At 40.8% G+C, this 23,110-nt stretch overlaps 1 protein-coding gene and 1 long non-coding RNA gene across 2 annotated transcripts in view; one reads left to right on the top strand and one right to left on the bottom strand.

Moving 5' to 3' along the window:
* Nucleotides 1-23,110, top strand: part of FHIT (fragile histidine triad diadenosine triphosphatase) — a 1,651,033-nt gene that overhangs the window by 44,999 nt on the left and 1,582,924 nt on the right. The gene's annotated exons all lie outside the window — the stretch shown is intronic.
* Nucleotides 1-23,110, bottom strand: part of LOC145519838 (uncharacterized) — a 120,872-nt gene that overhangs the window by 2,504 nt on the left and 95,258 nt on the right. The gene's annotated exons all lie outside the window — the stretch shown is intronic.

Raw genomic sequence — 23,110 nt, forward strand, 5'->3', positions numbered from 1 at the left:
TTGCTAGTGTCTCAAAATATCATTGATTTTTACACATTGATCTTGTATCCTGTGACCTTGCTGAACTCAATCATGAGTTCTAATGGTGTTTAAGTCCAGTTACCACTCAGAAGTCCAGGGTGGGAACCGAGGTCTAGGTTCCTTCCTGTCTTGTGCAGTATATCTGTGCTTTTACACAGTCCAGCAGGCTTTTAACATGCAGGCTGGAGGGTGAATCCTGTATATTGGGCCTAGTACTTTGGGTGAGATGCTGGTTGATTTATAATTTCTAAATATTTCAACATGCTATGTGTTCTCCATTTGTGCTCCTTCCCTGGGTCCCGCAAATAAGAGAGGTGGGCTTATTTTCTACCTGTAACTGTACTGTCTCACTACCCTCACCACTGCATACTTGCTTGTAGTCTAATGCATAACGTTCTGTTATTTAGATATTCATTTTCTTGAGTTAAAGCATTCCTTTAAGACTCTTCTTTATCAGGGAGAGATCGTGAAAAGAGGCTGGATGACTGACTACTTGTCAGGCCTGGTGTAAAGTAAATGTAATTAAACTAAGAACGTGTCTTTTGGGAGGGGAGGGGTTTGCAGGGAATCGTGATCACAGTAGCTATAATGCTTCTCCCTCTATAAATGGAAGAAATAAAAGATAAACTTTGTTTCTTAACATCTTAATTCAGTAGGAAGCTAGGCTTTTCTCCAAAATGATTTTTTTTCTATCCATTTTATTTTCCTCTTTTTATTATTTTTATGATGTATTAAATTGAACCATTTACTTGCAGTATGCTAGTTAAGACAATTTCCTTAGCATTTGCTGAATGATTTGGCAAGCTAGACATCCTAGAGCTAAATTGTAAAATCCCATTAAAACCTAGTCATATAAAAATAAAAGATGCTGCCTGGTGCACTCCATGACACGCTATGGTGAGGTCTCATCACATTACAATAACAAATGCCAAAAAGAAGTGACTACTGTGTAATAGAATATGATGAAGAGAGAGGAGTTTATTAGTGATGCAGCCAACTGCATTTAATTAAATCTCATGTCCAAATTAGTTCTCTGATTGGCATGTTAAAAGAAAACATGTTTACTATGATAATTCAAGTAGCACAGTTGTTGTTTTAGCAGACAGGCCTCTTAGCCTCTTTTATTTTTTTTTGGTCTTCAAGTTTCTTGTCATCATATGGATAAAGTAGATATTACTGAAGTCTCTCATCTCTCAGGTGAAGAGACAGGTGCATATGGGGGGAGTAGCTTGCCCAAGTCCCCCGCTAGAAAGGCGCAGAGCTGGAATACTAACTTAGGTCACAAAGATGCCAGAGTTTGTGCTCTTTCATCTGTGCCAAGGGTTTGCCACTATGGCCTGCAGGCCAAATATGGCCAGCTGTCTGTTTTTGTATAGTCCAGGAGCAAAGAATGGTTATTACATTTTTTTAATGGTTAAAAAAAATTAAAGAACAATATGATGTGAAAAATTTCTGAAATTCAGATTTCAATGTCTACATATAATATTTTATTGGAACATGCCATGTTTGTTCACTTATCTGTTGTCTACAGGTACTTTCACACTAGAGTAGCAGCATTGATTAGCTGCAACAGAAATACATGGCCGGCAAAGCCTCAAATACTTACTCTATGGCTGTTTTATAGAAAAAGTTTGCTAGGACTTCCCTGGTGGTCCAGTGGCTAAGACTCCACCCTCCCAATGCAGGGGCCCCAGGTTTGATCCCTGGTCAGGGAACTTGAGCCCACATGCCATAACAAAGATTGAAGATCCCACAATGAAGCCAAACAAATAAATAAGCATTAGGAAAAAAAAAAAAAAAGAAAAGTTTGCTTGCAGCTTCCTCACATATGAAATTAGAAATTCACCTGGAGGCTGGGGTCCAGGGATTTGTGTGTTTTTAATAAATTCCTAATATCATTTTGAATACTTCCCAAAGCAGTTATTACTGCTTTATTCAGTACATCATTGTTATTTGTGTATTTCCTCCCCTTTCTTGTCAATTCTTGAGAGCTAGGACCATGCTGAAATATCTTTGAATGAAGATATGATGATGGAGTTCATGTATTAAATCATTAGGCATATATTTCTGAGTTTCTACTGTATGTCAGGTAGTCCCTGAGGGATAAAACAGAATATCTACAGTCCGGGGAGATAAGCAAAATGCCTGTGATAAAGCTACATTATAAGAGACCCACATTAATGAAATAAAATAATATTTTCTATTCATAATGGCAACTCATAAGACCCTTCCAGTTTCAAAGGTTAAATTATTATGGTTTCATTTTAATATTAGATGTATATTATGGTATTTAGGGGGTTATACATTGGTAATGCACAATGTATAAGCTGTAATGTGTACAGATTATTGGAATTTGGGGGCCAGACAACAGGGTGTTAACTATATTTAGAATGGAATGGTGAATTAGTGTGAATCCTTAGGACTCTCTTGTACAGCTGTTGTCTGGCTGTTAGAAAGAAAACAGATGGATGTCATTATACCATAAATGGAACTAGACAGGGAGAACCCATTTTTTTTTTTTTTTTTTTTTTTTTAGTTGGGGGCTAATTACTTTACAATATTGTAGTCGTTTTTGCCATACATTGACATGAATCAGCCATGGGTTTACATGAGGGAGAACCCATTTTAACTTCAATAGGAAGGAGGCTGAAGATCAATTTTATCACTTAGTATCATTGTGATATGTACAGTGTTTTAATGAATAAACTTAATGGATTTTAAAGTAGCTTCTAAACTTTGATTTAATTATAATTTTCCAGGAACTGTTTACAACTCCCTTTGTAAATATGCTAGGGTACCATATTAAAATAAGAAAACGCTCAGTTGTAATACAGCCTCCATCTTTTGGTCATGGAAGGAGCAGCTGTTACCACATTGCCAGGTCAATTTTTGAGAGACAGAAGTAATTCCATGAAGAGCAGAAAGCAGATAATGACAATGCCTTAGGGGGAAAAAAATGAAAAATGTGACAGAAGATGTTTTTCTATAGATTTATGTATTAGCTGTCTATGGCTATGTAATAAATTACGCATTCTTATCAGCTCAAAACAAGTGCTTTTTATCTCATAGTTTCTGTGTGTCAGGTATTCAGGGATGGATTGGGTGGGTAACTGTGGCTCAGGGTCTCACAAGATTTCATGCCCAGCACTGCAGTCATCTCTAGACTCAACTTAGGCTGGAGAGTCTACTTCCAAGTTCTCTCATGTCATTGGTGACAGAATCCAGTTCCTCATGGGCCCCTGGACTAATGGCCTCATTTCCTCACTGTCTGTTGGCCAGGGGTCTCCCTCAGTTCCTTGTCACATGGACCCTTTGGTAGGGTGACTCACAGCATGGCAGCTGGCTTGCATCAGAATAAGCAAGCCAAAGAGCAGTAGAGGGCAAGATGGAAATCACAGTCATTTTCTAAGCTAATCTCAGAAGTGACATTCCATTACTTTTGTTGTATTCTTGTTAAAAGTGAGCCAGCCGATCCAGCCTACCCTCAAGGAGAGGGACTTACACAAAGGCATGACTATCAAGAGGTAGTAAACCACAATTTATTTTTTCCTGATTGTAGAAGTGATAAACACATAAAAATTCAACTATTGAAAAAAACACCATTATTGATAAAATATATATTGAGTTCCTACTGTGTGCTGGATGTAAGAGTGCAATAATGTTTAAAACAACCAAGTTTCCCTGCCTTCCTGTAGTTTACATTCTGGAAGGACTAATGCATTTAGAAGCTTACTGTAGTTCTTGGTATACAAGAAGGCTCTTGAAAGATGTTAGTTATTTTTATTTTTGCAGGGTAGACATCCTGTCACAGAAATAGAGGCAAACTACCCAGTTTGTGGCATCTCTAATACTATTGTGGACAAATATGATTTGCTTAACCAGAGCAGAAATGGCCTTTCTTTCACTTATGCTTTCACAACACTATAGGCTTGTAACGGACTTTCTCACATTTGTGTTTTTAAAGTGGCTTTTGCCAGAAAAAAAGAAAAAAAACACTACAGGGTCCCGCAGAAATAGCTGTCCTAGTAGTTTTCCTGGTATGCCCTGCTGACCACCATATCCTTTTGTATTGCATGTGCCAGGCTGACCTAAAGTCTTCCAGTTCTTATTTTAATTGCTTTCTTTTCTAGATGCATCTTTTCAGTCTTTCAAGTGCTCTTTAAAAAATGGCTTCTTGAACTGCAAACAAGATTTCAAAATGTGTGCCTGTGTATGCCAGTATTCTGTTGTTGCTTTTGCTAATTAATATTCCAAATCTCAAAAACTGTCTCAAGATTTTAATTGACTTTTGTCACCCCCATTTTATTCAAGTACTGTGCTGGCTATCCTTGTATGTTATTATTAAACCATGCATACCGTGCTTTTTTTCTCCCTGCCTGATATTTAGTTCTGTCTTGATATTTGTTTTGAATGACAGTTGAAGGATAATTTATGTGCTGGTCTTCTAACACTAGTATAGTCAGCTCTAGGTTGCTATACTAATTGGGAAAAACAGTCAAGGCAATTACTCATTTGTGAGAACAGAGATAGCTTATTTGTCCTGTACATAAATTCTTTTACATAACCCTTCCACACACACACACTGTTGAGAGAAGTATAACAACAAGTCTGAGCTATAAAATAATTGTATAGAAATGTTGATTTAGTCTCCCAGGTTTAGAAATATATTCTCAAAATATAGTGAAAGGATAAGAATTTAGATGGATACAGTAGTTGTTCATTAAAATGGGTTCTTTGAATGCATTCTTTACAACATTTGGCTTAAGTTCTTCCACTCATCATTCTTCATTGTTAACTTTATAGGTTCTGCTGAATTAAACTTTCTACCAGACCCTTTTTAAGACTTTTCACATGGATTGTCACCAAATTAACACCACTGATGCGGTGGTAGTTGTCCGTCTAAAATCTGTTGGTCTTCTCTGTGGATTGATCTACTCATAGGCATGGAACATCTATTTGTTAACCTTTCCCTGTTCAAACAGAACATTTTCTAGTGCTCTTTTTAAGTTCATGTATCCATTTGAAAGGGGAACATAGCCAGCTTCTACTCAGATCATCTGGGTGCATGGAAACTACCATGAAGGTAGTTAGTTTCACTAATGAATGGAAAAAACAAAACAAAAAACACATCACAAGACTTCTAGCCCAATAAAAAAGAATTACTGAGGTGGGCACAGCAATACCTTTGGGCTTACTTTTCCCCAATTGTCAGAACACCAGAGTCTTAAGATAGCATAGTCACAAGAATAAATATTTGTGGTTATCTTTCAAGCTGCGACATTATAGCCAGAGTAAAGTGGATGGATCTTAAGGAAATAATCTGTACGTTTTAGGGTTTGTTAGCTGGTTTTCCTCCTACTCCAGATACACACAGGCCACCCAATAATACATTCTTTTAGCTTCTGAGATATTTACTGTGTTCTTGCCATTAGCACACACTTCTCTTAAGGATGGTTGACTTCAGATCCAAGGCAGCTCTAAAATAATTATTCATCTTTGTGCCAGGCATCTATTTGCCTCCATATTTGCTCCCTGCCTCACCCTTCTCTACTCAGTGTCCAAGATTTCTAACTCCTGTAAATAACATTTCCTGTGACATGTGGCTTCCAGCTGTTTTGGCTATTGAGAGGCACTGGAAGGGGACTGAGGAAGAGATGTGAGGGGGGAAGCCAATGTATTTTTTCACCCTCTTGTCTCTTCCTCGGGTTGGGGGTAGTCCATAACTGGTCTCCAGCTCCTTTAGACTCTCTGCTAGACAGTCCTTCCCCTCTATGGTCCATTCTCCCATTGGGCAGCTCCAACTTTCAGGCTCTGATTACACCGCCCACTCTGTGTGTGCCACGAGTCCTAGGGTAGAAGCCACTTTCTGCTGTTGCAGATCTTTGGGCGGTCTCCTTATTCACGGTTTAGCTTTTCAGCTCATCCAGCCTTTTGTAACTAGTTTCCTGTATTAAATTTTCTGTTTCAAACCTCCTGACCTGAAGACTTCTGCTTCAGGGAAGATGGAATAGACAGATTTGTCCTATTCTTTCTGCTTAGTATAACTGAAAACCCTAGAAATAAGGTAATTTAACATTTATATAAATACTAACTACATATATTGTAAATTACATATATGACTAGATCTGATAGACAGAGTGCCTGATGAACTATGGACAGAGGTTCGTGACATTGTACAGGAGACAGGGATCAAGACCATCCCCATGAAAAAGAAATGCAAAAAAAGCAAAATGGCTGTTTGAGGAGGCCTTACAAATAGCTGGGAAAAGAAGAGAAGCAAAAAGCAAAGGAGAAAAGGAAAGATATTCCCATCTGAATGCAGAGTTCCAAAGAATAGCAAGGAGAGATAAGAAAGCCTTCCTCAGTGATCAATGCAAAGAAATAGAGGAAAACAACAGAATGGGAAAGATGAGAGATCTCTTCAAGAAAATTAGAGATATCAAGGGAACATTTCATGCAAAGATGGGCTCGATAAAGGACAGAAATGGTATGGACCTAACAGAAGCAGAAGATATTAAGAAGAGGTGGCAGGAATACACAGAAGAACTGTACAAAAAAGATCTTCACGACCCAGATAATCACGATGGTGTGATCACTCACCTAGAGCCAGACATCCTGGAATGTGAAGTCAAGTGGGCCTTAGAAAGCATCACTACGAACAAAGCTAGTGGAAGTGATGGAATTTCAGTTGAGCTATTTCAAATCCTGAAAGATGATGCTGTGAAAGTGCTGCACTCAATATGCCAGCAAATCTGGAAAACTCAGCAGTGGCCACAGGACTGGAAAAGGTCAGTTTTCATTCCAATCCCAAAGAAAGGCAATGCCAAAGAAGGATCAAACTACCGCACAGTTGCACTCATCTCACACGCTAGTAAAGTAATGCTCAAAATTCTCCAAGCCAGGCTTCAGCAATACGTGAACCAGGAACTTCCAGATGTTCAAGCTGGTTTTAGAAAAGGCAGAAGAACCAGAGATCAAATTGCCAACATATGCTGGATCATTGAAAAAGCAAGAGAGTTCCAGAAGAACATCTACTTCTGCTTTATTGACTATGCCAAAGCCTTTGACTGTGTGGATCACAATAAACTGTGGAAAATTCTGAAAGAGATGGGAATACCAGACCATCTGACCTGTCTCTTGAGAAGCATGTATGCAGGTCAGGAAGCAACAGTTAGAACTGGTCATGGAACAACAGACTGGTTCCAAATAGGAAAAGGAGTACGTCAAGGCTGTATATTGTCACCCTGCTTATTTAACTTAAATGTAGAGTACATCATGAGAAACGCTGGGCTGGAAGAAACACAAGCTGGAATCAAGATTGCCGGGAGAAATATCAATAACTTCAGATATGTGGATGACACCACGTTTATGGCAGAAAGTGAAGAAGAACTAAAGAGCCTCTTGATGAAAGTGAAAGAGGAGAGTGAAAAAGTTGGCTTAAAGCTCAGCGTTCAGAAAACTAAGATCATGGCATCTGGTCCCATCACTTCATGAGAGATAGATGGGGAAACAGTGGAAACAGTGTCAGACTTTATTTTGGGGGGCTCCAAAATCACGGCTGATGGTGATTGCAGCCATGAAATTAAAAGACGCTTACTCCTTGGAAGGAAGGTTATGACCAACCTAGATAGCATATTAAAAAGCAGAGACATTACTTTGCCAACAAAGGTCCATCTAGTCAAGGCTATGGTTTTTCCAGTGGTCATGTTTGGATGTGAGAGTTGGACGGTGAAGAAAGCTGAGCACCACAGAATTGATGCTTTTGAACTGTGGTGTTTGAGAAGACTCTTGAGAGCCCCTTGGACTGCAAGAAGATCCTACCAGTCCATCCTAAAGGAGATCAGTCCTGGGTGTTCATTGGAAGGTCTGATGTTGAAGCTGAAACTCCAATACTTTGGCCACCTCATGCGAAGAGTTGACTCACTGGAAAAGACCCTAATGCTGGGAAGGATTGGGGGCAGGAGGAGAAGGGGACCACAGAGATTGAGACAGTTGGATGGCATCACCGACTCAATGAACATGGGTTTGGGTAAACTCCGGGAGCTGGTGATGGACAAGGAGGCCTGGCGTGCTGCAATTCATGGGATTGCAAGGAATCAGACATGACTGAGCGACTGAACTGAACTGATAATCATTATTATAATGTATTATGTTACAAATATAAAGAATATGTAAGAATACTGTGAAAGGCAGACTGACTAGAGACCTCAGGACCCAAATAATAACATGGCAGTGAGTCTCCTGGGTTTTGTGTATTTGTTTATTCTGTTTCCCACATCCCAGACAGGCTGCCGAAGAAACTGGCAACATGAAATGACCAATGGGTCCAGGCAAAATGAGCCCCAACAAAAGCCTGCTTTCTTTACCCAAAAAACTAGAAAAGGGCAGCCTAGCAAGACAAAAAACTTTTAGTAAACAGCTGCTGTACAGAAAAAAATTACTGTCCTACCCTATTCCCACCTACAAAGATGGACTAAGGGACTGAGCCCCATCCTCACCAGGTGATAACTGAGGCGCCAAAGCAACAGAGCTGCACAATAAGCAAAACAAAAATGATAGCGCTAAGACATAAAATGGACAAATCCATCATTATAATTGAAAACTGACCGAGCAACTTGACAGAAAATCAGCAAGGATGCAGAACTCATCATCACCACTGACCAGTAATCTAAACGAGATACATAGAACACTCCTCCTAACGAAGCGCAATACATATTGTTTTTGAGTGCTCATGGTACATATACTAATATAAACTACATGTGGGCCATGAAACAACCCTCAATAAATATAAAAGCACTGAAACCATGCAGAATGTATTTGACCAGAAATGGAACAGAAAACTAGTATCAGAAAGATAACAGAAAAATCTCCCAACAAGTTTAAACTAAACCACCACACTTTTAAATAATCTGTGATTGAAAAAGAATGCCTCAAGGGAAATAAAACATTGAACTGAATAAAAGAATTCATATCAAATTTGTAGGACACAGCAAAAGCAGTGCTGAGAGGAAAATTTATAGCATTAATGCTTATTTTAGAAAAGAGGAAAGATCTAAAGTGAGTAGTCTAAGATCTCACCTGAAGAGCCTTGATTGAATAGCACTCAGTGAAGGGACTATTGATAAAAGGCTGGGTTAAAGGAAACTCACAAGAGATGGTGAAGCACCCCGGGATAGCAGTGGTAAGAAAGTACTGTCACCGTGTAGGCCTGGAGGCACAGACGTAGACAGTTTCTGCTGAAATCTGGTGAGAACTGCAGCTCTAGGATAAAGTGGCCTGGAAGGTGCTTGAGATTTATCAAAGGAATGAAGCCACTGCCAACTTGTAGGAAGGTAGGGGAATAAATACCCTGACTTGCTTTCTGTCCTTTGATCTTCTGGGTGCTGTCCATTGACTGAACCTACAAGAAAGCTAGAGGGCAAGAAAGCTAGAGGGCAAGAAAGCTAGAGGGCAAGAAAGCTAGAGGGCAAGAAAGGCCTCCCATAGCATGGAATAGGGTGGAAAATAATGGAGGGTGTGTCTGAAGGGATGACTGGAGAATATTCAGCACAGTTTGTTTCAAGATTTAATAAGTAAGAGAACTATTTATAATCAAACACGTAGGGATTTGAATGGTGGTGTTAGATGTTAAAGAGCTTGGGCTTCTTGAAAATAATTGTCTCACTTATTTTAATACTGCCCTTTCCTCTGTCCTCCATATAATCAACAGTCTATTAAGAAAACATTGCTAAGGAATGATAGACACTAGCTTGGGCCTGAAAGTATGATAAACAGAGTAGTATTTGACTCTTGGCTGTGCGCTTCTCTCACTGGGTGACCTTCGGCAAGTTACTTAGCCTCTCTGAGCTTCTATTTACTCATCTACAAAATAGGTATGATAATGTCTACTTCCAAGAATGGTTGTATAGCTGAGAGAATTCAATAAAAGATGCTTGTGAAGGCACCTGGTAGGAACTCAATACATTCTGATTGAATTTGAATCACAAATTCTAGATTAGTGGCTTCAAAATTCATGAGGTGAGGCCACATGTTAGAATTAAGAATGCATTTTTAAAGAGAGAAGAAAATCTGTGTTTAGACTGTTAATGTCATCTATCAATCAACAATTATAATAATATGATCAGCAAACTATTCTCTATCGATGGATTTTCACCATGTTTTGATTACAAGTGTGAAATCTTACCAGGATTCAGCTCGTATTAGGAATTCAGTGAATTTCTTAATTATCTGATAGTCTGCCAAAAAAATAGCAAGTTCTTTGGCATAGGATGCTGGCTACATCAAGAGTTTGTACTTCACCCTTTTAATCAAAGATGAGCACTATTGGTGAGTATCAGCTATAGAGAAGCCTTAAGTGCATCTTTTTGCATCCCCTAAAACAGGTTGCCATGGTAATGTTGACAATCACAAAATCTTAATAGTGTCTACTAAGGGTGTAAGGAAAAAATAAATATTGCAGGTAGAGTTTTGATTGAGAAAGATTTTAATTCCTGCAGTACTAGCCAGGTTTCCTTTTCAGTTGCAAGCTCAGATTTGGTTATTATAAACATTTATCAATTTTAGCAATCTTTGTTTTTATTAATTAGCCTTTTATTGGCATACTTGTCAAGAAAAAGGCAGCTGTACAGTTCTAATAGGCAGGTGTATTTTATACATGAGAATTACTCTGCTCTGTCAGAGTCATGCTCTTTGTAACTTGCCTGTGACAGAAGGCCCTAGAATGATATCAATTGTTTTCCCTTTCAAAGCAATTGTAAGACACCCAAGGCTTTGCTACTACTAGATTTTTTTTTTTTTAAACAAAGGTGTAAAATGTAAGGGATCATCTGTATTTGGATGGTCAAAATTTATAGCAGCAGACTATTGGTCCCCTGCGTGTGTCCATATACAAACATGCGCGTGCGTGCATGCACGCACACACACCCACAGATACAATCTTACAAAATCCATTATATAATTATAAACACCATGAGAACAGGAGTCTCGTTTGTTCTATGTGCGTGCCATCCCTGGTGCTAGAACAGTGCCTGACAAGTAGTACATGCAGTATAGTTTGGGGCAGGGTTCAGTAAACTTTTCCTGTAAAGGACCAGGTAGTAAATATTTTAGAGTTTTTGGACCATATGATCTTTGCTGTGACAGTCCAACTCTGCTGGTGTAGCGAAATCAGTTTTGCTACAACAGGCTTGAACAACTTGTAAACCAGTGAGTGTGGCTGTTCCAATAAAAGTTTATTTACAAAAACAGAGGATCAGATTTGGCCTATGGGCTGTAGTTTACCACCCATATCTTCCACCCTCTACTTTACAGCATGAACTCTACAACTGGACTACCTGGGCGTTTCTTCTGAAACTACTGCTTATAAGCAGTGCACCCTTGTTATTTGGGGCTTCGCAGGTGGCTCAGTGGTAAAGAATCCACCTGCCGATGTAGTAGCCACAGGAGACATGGGTTCAGTCCCTGGGTTGGGAAGATCCCCTGGAGGAGGAAAAGGCAACCCACTCCAGTATTCTTGCCTGAGCATACCATGGACAGAGGAGCCTGTCAGGCCACAGTTCATGGGGTCACAAAGAGTTGGACACAATTGAGCGACTGAGCACACACATGCAGCGTTGCTATTCAGTTATTAATATGAAGAGTTAAGTTCTCTATAGTTCAGTGAAAAGGGGGCTAATAATAGAATCTTCCTGCTATTTTTGAGTTATATGAGTGAATATATGTGCAATTTTAGGAATGGACCTGCCTTATGTGTCAATATTCATTATCATTTGCTATGTCAACATTAAGTAGAGAAATCATTCTTTAAGAATACAAAACAAATATATGCCTTTAAATACATAGCATCTTACTTTCTTCAAAAATAGCCAGTGATAAGCTTGGGATCACCAAATGTGAAATTGCGAACTTTGGATAAGAGATGCAATTTTCTCTTGGTCTCAGCAGCATCCTATTTATTTTTTTCTGGTTGTACAGTATTAGGAAGCACTTAATAATATTTTTAAATAGTGATGGTGTTGTTAATTATCTCATCATATAATCTTAGGAGACTCTTCTAATAAGCAGAGATAGCAAAGGAATTTTAAATCTCAGGTTTATATACAAATTTGAGTTAATCCAGCTTCACAAATTTAATAAATTGAATGTAAATTTGGAATATGATGTATTTGTGTATATTTTGGTTTTTAACATTTTATTTAAAATTTATCTTTATACTCCAATGAAATGTGAATCAATTATACATGGATTCTCCAGATACCTTATAATTGTGCATGTGTGTGTACTTGCACACACACATGCACATGAAATGTGATTCAGTTTCATGTAGATACTCTGGAGCCCTTTCTGAAATCCTCCCATTCTGTCTAATTGGTTCTGTTGGAAGTCATGATGTGAGGTGGTGGGTTATAATTGGGATTTATTCCTGTGTTTCCTGCCCTCCTCTGATCTGTTCTCCACACAATAGCCTGCATGATCTTAAAATTGCATCACCTTGTCTCATGCCCTTGATTAATATGCTTTGCTAACCTCACAGTGCTGGAGCTTCAAATCCTAGTTTCTAATCTTGTCCTAAAATGCCCCGTATGATCTAATTTCTGCCTAATCCTTAACTTCAACTTGCACCTCTCCTCTCACTATCCACACTTCAGCTCCCATCACACAAGTGAAGTACCTGAGGACTCTTCCTGGACCCCTCCACACGTGTCCCACTCCTGCCTCCTTTGGTCCTTTACCCTTGTTTGCACTCCCTTGTTCTGAGCCTGTCTCTGGGTCCTGACAGGCTAGCTTCTTCTCAGTCTCAGGTCTCATTAAGTGTTACCTGTTCAAAGGTGATGACCCTATATAAAGTAGCACCTACGCATCCACGTTTACTTTATCTCACCCCCCTATTTACTTTCTTTATAGCAGTCATCACTGTCTTTCACTATCTTGGTGTTCCTTCGTCATCTTTCTCCCTCTGTGGGATGGCAGCTCCGTGAGACCAGGGACCTGAACATCTTGTCACCCCCCGTCTTCCTGGGACAACTTGGTAGGTATTTATAGGATAGAGGCCTCCAAGCAGAGCCTGCTACCTTATTTGCAGGGCCTGGTAAATAAAATGCAGTTCAAAATAAAAATGCAGGTCCCCTTGTTGAGAAGTTATTAGAAATTTCATGATGGCTACAGTAGAGCCCTGAACCAAGTGCTGGTCCCTTCTAAAGTTGCATGTCCAAGAAGCCGACCCTGTCTCCAGGCAAGTTACTTAATCTCTCTGGACTCATGTTCCTCTTCTGTAAAATGATAGAGACAGTAGTACCCTTTCTTGGGGTGCTTGTGAGCCTTAAGTGAGGTCATATGCACACTTACTTGAGGTACCCTGCCCGCAGCCATCTCCTGTACATATCAGCACTATAGTTATCAGTCTCTCATCTGTGTGATGCACAGCCCCCAAAGTACAAATTTTCCAGAATTCTTCCTTTCTGAATAACCTCCCTATCAACTCCTTCAAGTGACTAACCTAACTGTATCAAATGGGATGAGGATGTGGGTGTTGCTTGAAAATAATATTGACACATTCAAGGTATGGACCGACAGCATATTTAGCTTGCTGAAAAGAATGTGTCAAATGGAGTTAGGCTGTTTTGAAAACTCCTTTGACGGTAGGTAAATCATGTCACTCTCTGAGCCCACTGGTGACACTGGAATGATAAATAATGTCTGCCACCCACCTTCCTGACAAGAGTGAAGCAAGAGCATGAATTGGATTAAGAAGAAACCAGTCAAAAGCTTTGATTTTCTTAGAGAGGGCCTGTGCAGGCGCTGCTTGCTGAAGTCTGCACACATTGTCAGACACCCTGTTTGCTTGGTCTGTGTGCCTCTGGTCACCGTGTGCATTGTGTAACAAATCAGTTGTACCTTGAATGGCACCTGTTCACAAACTCTCACGTTTAGATTTATTTTTGTGGTACAGCCAGTGATTCAAGTTAGTTTAGAAATGCAGAGAGGAAAAGCAGCATGTCTCTTGCATTTATATTGTGGCCTCCCTGGTGCTTTGGAACTGTGTGGACTGTGAGATGTGGGCTGACTCCCTGGGAGGGAGCTTTAGTTCATTTGCTGCGGGGAGCACCCTGCATAGGGAAGATCTGGACACTCTGATTTTATCTGTGGTTTCTTTTTGCCAGTGGAGGCTAAAATGAAGTGGAAAAATAACATCTGTGAAGCATGTTTTATGTATATGGCACTCTGCCTGGAGTTTTACTTGCTCAGAGAGATTACATAGTATAGTGATTAAAAGAATATGCTCTTCTTTGTTAGGTATTCCTCAGTGAAGCTAGAAAAAAGAAAAAAAAGAAAAAGAGTGTATGCTCTGGACCACACAAAGTAACTTAACCTTTCCAGTCTCAATTTCCTCATCTGTAAAATGGAATGGGTTAGATGTTTTTTTTCTGTTCCTCCAAATCTACTCTCCACCCTTTCTACTCTGATTTCCACTCCAGGAGACTGTCTGCTGTCATCAGCAGGCTGTGGCACCCTATGCTTCCTGTTCAGGTTGACCAGCACAGAGCCCCCACCATAGCTGGGAGGAAGAGGAATGAAGTGAGATTATTCATTTCCTAGGTTCTCTTGCTGTAAACCTGCCTTGGGTTAACTGTATTCTTAGCCAAATGCCATGGCTTCTGTCAAGTTTCTGAGACCATCTCTTTACATCTTACTCTCTTTTTGAGCTTCCGGTAACTCCTCTCTCCCCTTGTCCCTGTAGGGCTAAGGGTGGTGACAGCTCTGTTGCTCCGATTCTTAGGTCCCTGCATGCTCCTTCATAGTTTTCTACACTCAACAAGCTGCTTTTGTTATTTAGTCTCTAAGTCATGTCTGACTCTTGTGACTCCATGCATTATAGCCCACCAGGCTCCTGTGTCCTTGGGATTTCCCAGGTAAGACTATTGGAGTGGATTGCCATTTCCTTCTCTAACACACAGCCTCAATTTAGTTCAGTTCAGTAGCTCAGTTGTTTCCAACTCTTTGTGACCCCATGGACTGCAGCACACCAGGCCTCCCTGTCCATCACCAACTCCTGGAGCTTACTCAAACTCATGTCCATTGAGTCAGTGATGCCATCCAACCATCTCATCCTCTGTTGTCCCCTTCTTCTCCTGCCTGCAAAGTTTCCCAGCATCAGGGTCTTTTCCAAGGAGTCAGTTCTTCGCATCAGGTGACCAAAGTGTTGGGAGTTTCAGCTTCAGTATCAGTCCTTCCAATGAATATTCAGGACTGATTTCTTTTAGGATTGATTGGTTGTATCTCCTTGCTGTCCAAGGGACTCTCAAGAGTCTTCTCCAGCAACTCAGTTCAAAAGCATCAATTCTTCAGCGCTCAGCTTTCTTTATAGTCCAACTCTCACATCCATACGTGACTACTGGAAAAGCCATAGCTTTGACTAGATGGACCTTTGTTGGCAAAGTAATGTCTCTGCTTTTAAACATGCTATCTAGGTTGGTCATAACTTTCCTTCCAAGGAGTAAGCATCGTTTAATTTCATGGCTGCAGTCACCATCAGCAGTTATTTTGGAGCCCCCCAAAATAAAGTCTGCCGCTGTTTCCACTGTTTCCCCATCTATTTCCCATGGAGTGATGGGACCAGATGCCATGATCTTAGTTTTCTGAATGCTGAGCTTTAAGCCAACTTTTTTACTCTCCTCTTTCAGTTTCATCAAGAGGCTCTTTAGTTCTTCGCTTTCTGCCATAAGGGTGGTGTCATCTGCATATCTGAGGTTATTGATATTTCTCCTGGTAATCTTGATTCCAGCTTGTGCTTCATCCAGTCCAGCATTTGTCATGATGTACTCTTCATTTACATACAGTCCATGGGGTCGCAAAGAGTCGGACATGACTGAGCGACTTCACTTCACTCTGCATTTAAGTTAAAAAAGCAGGGTGACAATATACATCCTTGACGCACTCTTTTCCCGATTTGGAACCAGTCTGTTGTTCCATGTCCAGTTCTAGCTGTTGCTTCTTGACATGCATACAGATTTCTCAGGAGGCAGGTCAGGTGGTCTGGTATTCCCATCTGTTGAAGAATTTTCCACAGGTTGTTGTGATCCACACAGTCAAAGGCTTTGGCATAGTCAATAAAGCAGAAGTAGATGTTTTTCTGGAACTGTCTTGCTTTTTTGATGACCCAACAGATGTTGGCAATTTGATCTCTCGTTCCTCTGCCTTTTCTAAATCCAGCTTGAACATCTGGGAGTTCATGGTTCGTATACTCTTGAAGCCTGGCTTGGAGAATTTTGAGCATTACTTTGCTAGCATGTGAGATGAGTGCAATTGTGTGGTAGTTTGAGCATTCTTTGGCAGTGCCTTTCTTTGTAATTGGAATGAAAACTGCCCCTTTCCAGTCTTGTGGCCACTGAAGAGTTTCCCAAATTTGCTTTCATATTGAGTGCAGCACTTGAACAGCATCATCTTTTAGGATTTGAAAGAGCTTAACTGGAATTCCATCACCTCCAATATCTTTGTTCATAGTGATGCTTCCTTAGGCCCACTTGACTTCACATTCCAGAATATCTGGCTCTAGGTGAGTAATCACACACAGCCTACACCTTTGTAAATAGTCTCTTTGCAAATAAGCCCTTGTCAAAGTGCTTTAACTTAAGTGTATTAAGTGGTTTTCTTTCTGTTAGGCTTCTGATTGATACATGGAGATAATCAGAATAGCTATCTCCTGGGTTAGAATGTATTGATATCTACACATGGAGCTCTTAAGATAGTATCTAGCACATATTTGAGACTCATGACCTTTCTTAAGGTCACAAGGTGTGGTGAACATCTGATGGCTTCTTCACCAGCCTCTGTTCATCTTTCCCCATCTCACCCATTCCAGGTTTCAGTCGGGAACTTTTAGGAGTTTGGGAAATCTGATTCCATCTCTGGAATCAGCCTATAACTTATACTAGGCCAGTCAGCACATCCCATACTTTCACTGGCCACGCTTGGGTTTAGGAGTGGGCAGGTGGCTTAATCTAGTCCAGTGCGTATGGCTTTCTTGACTTGTGTTGGAAACTCTGGGGCACAGATACACTGGGGTGCCCCGCGTTGGGTGTGGTTGCAGTTGGCTTAGGTGAGAGGAACATTTCATCACTGACCTTGTCTCAAAATGCCTCTGTACTGTAATGATAATAATAGATCGTTGGTTTTACTGCTGTTTTAACATTGTCTACAGTTAATGTGTGGACCACCCCCGCCGTCTGCCCTCAGTGAACCGCTGTACAGTTGCTGTGCTCTGGGTAGTAAAATGCAGTCAGGTACAGCTGCAGTGGGGAACTACTCTGAGAGTGAGACTGCACAGGGCAGAGAAAAACTTAGCAGCAGAAACAGAATTGGAGCCCAGCTTAAACCACACTCAAAGTTTTCCCTGCCACTGGACTTACTCAATTGTGCCAACCAATAATCATCTTATCTTTGTGATTTAAAACAAAAAACAAACCAAAAGCATTCTTACAGATATGCCCTGATTACATTTGGGTTTGAAACCAGGTGTTTCTGGCTCTGGAGCATGACGATATTTTCATCTGCTCATTTTCTTCCTCATTCGATTTTTATACATCAAACCATGCACCATTTTCCTTCAGATAAAGTTTTTCATGATTCGTTTTCTAAAGTGAGTTTCAGGGTGGAGGTCAAGCCTGTGCTGGGATCTCATTTGATCCTCTTTACTGACTTTGGCAAGTGCTTCTCCTTCAGAGTCTCTGCTTTTCCATCTGTGAGGGGAGGAGGTTGAACAGGATGTGTCCTCTCTGGTTCTAACATTCTGCGAGCATCCACACGTGTGATGAAAACCAACCTCTTGAGTCGGTACAGCCTGTTTGGTCAGAAGCTAATGTGCATTTGTGCCAATTAATAATAAAAATGAAACAACCTTTCTCATTAGTATAGAATCATGGGCCATTTTTTCCACCTTACATTAATTTTCCCTAATTCAGGCCTCCTGAAATAGTTATGCTCCACATTTGGGCATTTTAGTACACACTGTCTTGGGTGTTCCTGAATCACCTCACATGTGAAAGTCTCATCCCTCTGGAAGAGTATTAGGCAGCTTGCAGGCAAGATCCACTCTAATGGCTTCAGGTGCTGCTGCATCTAATCTCCATCCCAGACCTGTCGCCTCCATGTCTCTTAGGCATCTCCAAAGCAATTTGTCTATAGCTGAACCTTTTTTTGTGCTTCCGATTTTGTCCTTCCTCTTATGTTTCTCACCTCAGCAAAAGCACCACCATTTGCCTAGTTGGCCACACCAGAAAGCGGGGAATCTTTTTCATGCCCACTCAGTCTTGTTGATGTAGTCTCCTTAACATTTATCTAAATCTTGTATTAGCTGCTGTAACAGATTACCACAGACTCAGTGGTCCAGTCAGCAGAACTTTATTCTCTCACGTTTCAGGAATTTAGAAGTCCAAAGTCAAGGTGTCAGCAAGCTCGGTCCCTTCTAGAAGTTCTGAGGGAGAATTGCTTCATGCTTCTCGCCTAGTTTCTAGTGGTTGAGGAGATGTTGAAGGTGGAATGGCCACCCTGTGACCACAAGGGTCAAATATCTCCTAAGGATGCTGTACTGAGTGACAAAAAGGCCCTGAGTCCCTTGTGATACCATTATGCTTCTATATCAGTCCTAAACTGCCTAACCTGGAAGTCATTGTACTAGGAAAAAAAAAATGAAACTTTTAAAGTTGGCCAAATAGGAAAAGGAGTCCGTCAAGGCTGTATATTGTCACCCTGCTTATTTAACTTATATGCAGAGTACATCATGAGAAACGCTGGGCTGGAAGAAACACAAGCTGGAATCAAGATTGCCGGAAGAAATATCAATAACCTCAGATATGCAGATGACACCACCCTTATGGCAGAGAGTGAAGAAGAACTAAAGAGCCTCTTGATGAAGGTGAAGGAGGAGAGTGGAAAAGTTGGCTTAAAGCTCAACGTTCAGAAAACTAAGATCATGGCATCTGGTCCCATCACTCCATGGGAAATAGATGGGGAAACAGTGGAAACAGTGTCAGACTTTATTTTTTTGGGCTCCAGAATCACTGCTGATGGTGACTGCAGCCATGAAATTAAAAGACACTTACTCCTTGGCAGGAAGGTTATGGCCAACCTAGATAGCATATTTAAAAGCAGAGACATTACTTTGCCAACAAAAGTCCGTTTAGTCAAGGCTATGGTTTTTCCAGTGGTCATGTATGGATGTGAGAGCTGGACGGTGAAGAAAGCTGAGTGCCGAAGAATTGATGCTTTTGAACTGTGGTGTTGGAGAAGACTCTTGAGAGTCCCTTGGACTGCAAGGAGATCCAATCAATCCATCCTAAAAGAGATCGGTCCTGGGTGTTCATTGGAAGGTCTGATGTTGAAGCTGAAACTCCAATACTTTGGCCACCTCATGCGAAGAGTTGACTCATTGGAAAAGACCCTGATGCTGGGTAGGATTGGGGGTGGGAGGAGAAGGGGACGACAGAGGATGAGATGGTTGGATGGCATCACCGACTCGATGAACATGGGTTTGGGTAGACTCCGGGAGTTGGTGATGGACAGAGAGGCCTGGCGTGCTGCAGTTCATGGGGTCGCAAAGAGTCGGACACAACTGAGCGACTGAACTGAACTGAACTGAAAGGATACGAAACTTCAGATATGCAGGATAGTAGGTTCTGGGGATCTTATGTACAACAGAGTGATTATACTTGATAATAATGTAGTTATTATATGTTTGAAATGTGCTAGCAATGTGTATCTTAATTGTTCTCACCAAAAAGAAAAAACAAAAACCAGGGTGACTGTGTAAGGTGTTGAATGTGTTATTTAACTTGATTTTAGTAAACATTTCACATAATATATGTATGTCAAAACATCACATTGTATACCTTAGAAATGAATTATTTGTCAGTTATACCTCAATAAAGCTAGAGAAAGTAAAAAATTAAATAGAAAAATATAATCTTTTGTTTAAGACACACTTTGGGTAACTGTTGTTCACAGCAAATACAGTTCATTACTGATTTTATACAGTGGTCTACATAATACACCTCCAGCTTCATCTCCTATTGTTCCCAACCTGGAATCCTGATTTAGGGCCATTCTACTGTACCATAAATGCCCCATGTTCTGTTGTTCACCACTGGGCCTTTAGAGGTGATGCTCCCTCAACCCTGCAGTGAGGGTTCAACCTCAACCCTTTTCTTCTGAGTTTGGCCACTTTCCAGTTATCTTTCAGGTTTAAATGCCACTTTCTTATTGGGGCTTTCTGCCCCTTGTAGGCTAGGTTTCATATTGTTATCACTCCATAGGTGTTTCCAGCCTAGTTCTTTTTTGCAACAGGTTGTAATAATCTGTTTATTTGTCTATTCCCTGAATTTCTAAGGGAAAAGGATCAGGCATTTCTTATGCCAAGCACTTTGCACAGTGTCAGCCACATTGTTGTTAAACATGTGAGTGTAGGATGGATGAGCCATGTGCGAAACACAGTACCAAACACATAGGAGGTATTAAGGAAATCCTATTCAGTTAGATGTACATGGGCCACATTTCATCCTTCATAATGCACATGACTATGAAAACCATACATAATCAATTCTTAGTATGAGGCTTCAAAGCAAATTAGTCATTTGTTATTCAGCAAACATTTATCAGTTGACTGTTAAACATTCTTTCTTTTCTTTTTTTTTTTTTTATAAATTTATTTATTTTAGTTGGGGGCTAATTACTTTACAATATTGTAATAGTTTTTGCCATACATTGACATGAATCAGCCATGGGTTTACATGTGTTCCCCTTCCTGGACCCCCCACCCACCTCCCTCCCCATCCCATCCCTCTGGGTCATCCCATTGCCCCGGCCCTGAGCCCTTGTCTCATGCATCGAACATGGAACGGTGTTCTGTTTCACATATGATAATATACATGTTTCAGTGCTATTCTCCCAGAACGTCCCACCCTCACCTTCTGCCTCAGAGTCCATAAAATTGTTCTATGCATCTGTGTCTCTTATTCTATCTCGCATATAGGGTTATCTTTCAATGGCCGGATCCTTACCTAATTCATATTTGCATTCCTAACAGAGTGTCTAGTAGTTGAAAAGCACGTGGTAATATTTATTTCCTCTAGTGAGTGGGTAAACGTACAAATCAGTGCTGTGAGTTTTCAGAAGAGGGAGAGGATTGAGAAAAGAATCACAGGAGAAGTGACAGTGGAGCTGAATGAATGTGGATGGTGGGGGCTGGGACTCCAGCAGCAGCACCAGTAGAAGCAGAGGTATGAAGATGGAAAGGCAAAGAGAGTGGTGTCTAGTCTTGTTCGATAGAATTAAAGGTGAGAGATAGAACTGAAAATGTGAGATGGGTCAGATCCTAGAAATCTTAGAATTAACAAGCCATCTGCTGCTCCGACAGTTCTGTTACCTGTAGCAAAGTTTACTGCTTGCTTCCCCTTGCTTTTAGTAACAGAACCTTGATGTTTATCTGGACACATTTCACTGCCTCCTTTACAGCTATCCGCGTCCACATGAATAAGTTCTGGCCAATAAGAAATAAACAGAAGAGTCATGTGGGACTCTAGGAGGTCTGTTGAAATGGATGAATATACTCTTCCTTGCCCTTTCCTCCATCCTGTTGTAAGAATGATGATGTACCCACAGAAATCAAACAGCCATGTTGGACTGGGAGAGTGGGGGTGCCCTCTAGGCATCTCCTCAAGGGTGAATGGGAGGAGACTGGACCTGCATGACATCACTGAGCTGCTAGACCAGTCCTCAGATGACCTCATCCTATGTGAGAATTCTAGGTAACTGAGAAGCAAGCTTGTTTTCCTGTCTTACTTGAGAGCTTTCTGTTTTACATAGCTGAACGTAATCCAGTTGATACATCACCCAACTTGAATGTTAAAAGAGTATTTGGAAACCAGGATGAATTTTTCCATAGAGTTACTTGTTACTCCTGGACACACTCCCTATGCCTGGCTATCTTCCCTTTCCAAAGCTGTGATGACATGCTCATTTTCTTGAGGGTCCTTCTTCCTAGGACTGGCTGTGGAATGGGACTGAGGGTCCTGAGGCCTCCTTTCCCTTTCGTTGCCTCTGAAAATAAGCACATTGTCCCTTTGTGTTGTAAGGATGTTTACAGATAATTACTCTGGGTGAATCAACCAGGAAATAACAAACGGGTCAGTTATAAATGATCTTATCCCATTTTCATAGCTTCAATTCCTTTTTATAGTCTTTGTTACATTGGAAAGTGAAAAGTGAAAGTGAAGTTGCTCAGTCATGTCCAACTCTTTGTGACTCCATGAATATATACCAGGCTTCTTTGTCCATGGAATTTTCCAGGCAAGACTACTGGAGTGAGTTGCCATTTCCTTCTCCGGGGGATATTCCCGACCCTGGGATCAAACCTGGATCTCCCATACTGCTGGTAGGCTCTTTACTGTCTGAGCCACCAGGGAAGCCCACGCTTGGGGAAGCCCACCAGGCTCCTCTACCCATGGGATTCTCCAGGCAACAATACTGGAGTGAGTTGCCATTCCCTTCTCCAGCAGATCTTCCTGACTCAGGGACTGACCCTGGGTCTCGTCTCCTACATTACAGGCCGATTCTTTACTGTCGAAGTTATCAGGAAAAGTGTTAGTTATTTATTGCTGCATGAAAAATTATACTGAAACCTATCTGTTTGAAACAGTAAATGTTTCATATTTCACAATTTCTGTGGGTCTGGAATACAGGCAGTAGTTGGATGCTTCTGACCCACAGAAACTGAAATATGAAACATTTATTCTTAGAAGTTGTCTACTAGAGGGAAATTCACTTGTCTTCCTGCTCCATGATTTAATTCCTGAAGGTAGTGTCTCTAGACACTCACCTCTTAAGAACGTTTCTTTTCTGAGTTGGTGAATCCAATGGTATATTCATTCATTTAACAAATACGCATTGAACACAAATATTCCAGAGGATTGACTGGTCAGTATAATAGATGTGCTCACTATTGGAAATCTCAGAGAGATGCCATGGGGAAAACTGTGTGTGGGAACTTGTTACATTCCCCCCACTGGATATGAGCAAGTTGAGATAACCACACAGTTTG

Source organism: Giraffa tippelskirchi, chromosome 9 (assembly GCF_054371585.1).
Source record: "Giraffa tippelskirchi isolate mGirTip1 chromosome 9, T2T-mGirTip1v1.2.pri, whole genome shotgun sequence".
Classification (NCBI taxonomy): domain Eukaryota; kingdom Metazoa; phylum Chordata; class Mammalia; order Artiodactyla; family Giraffidae; genus Giraffa; species Giraffa tippelskirchi.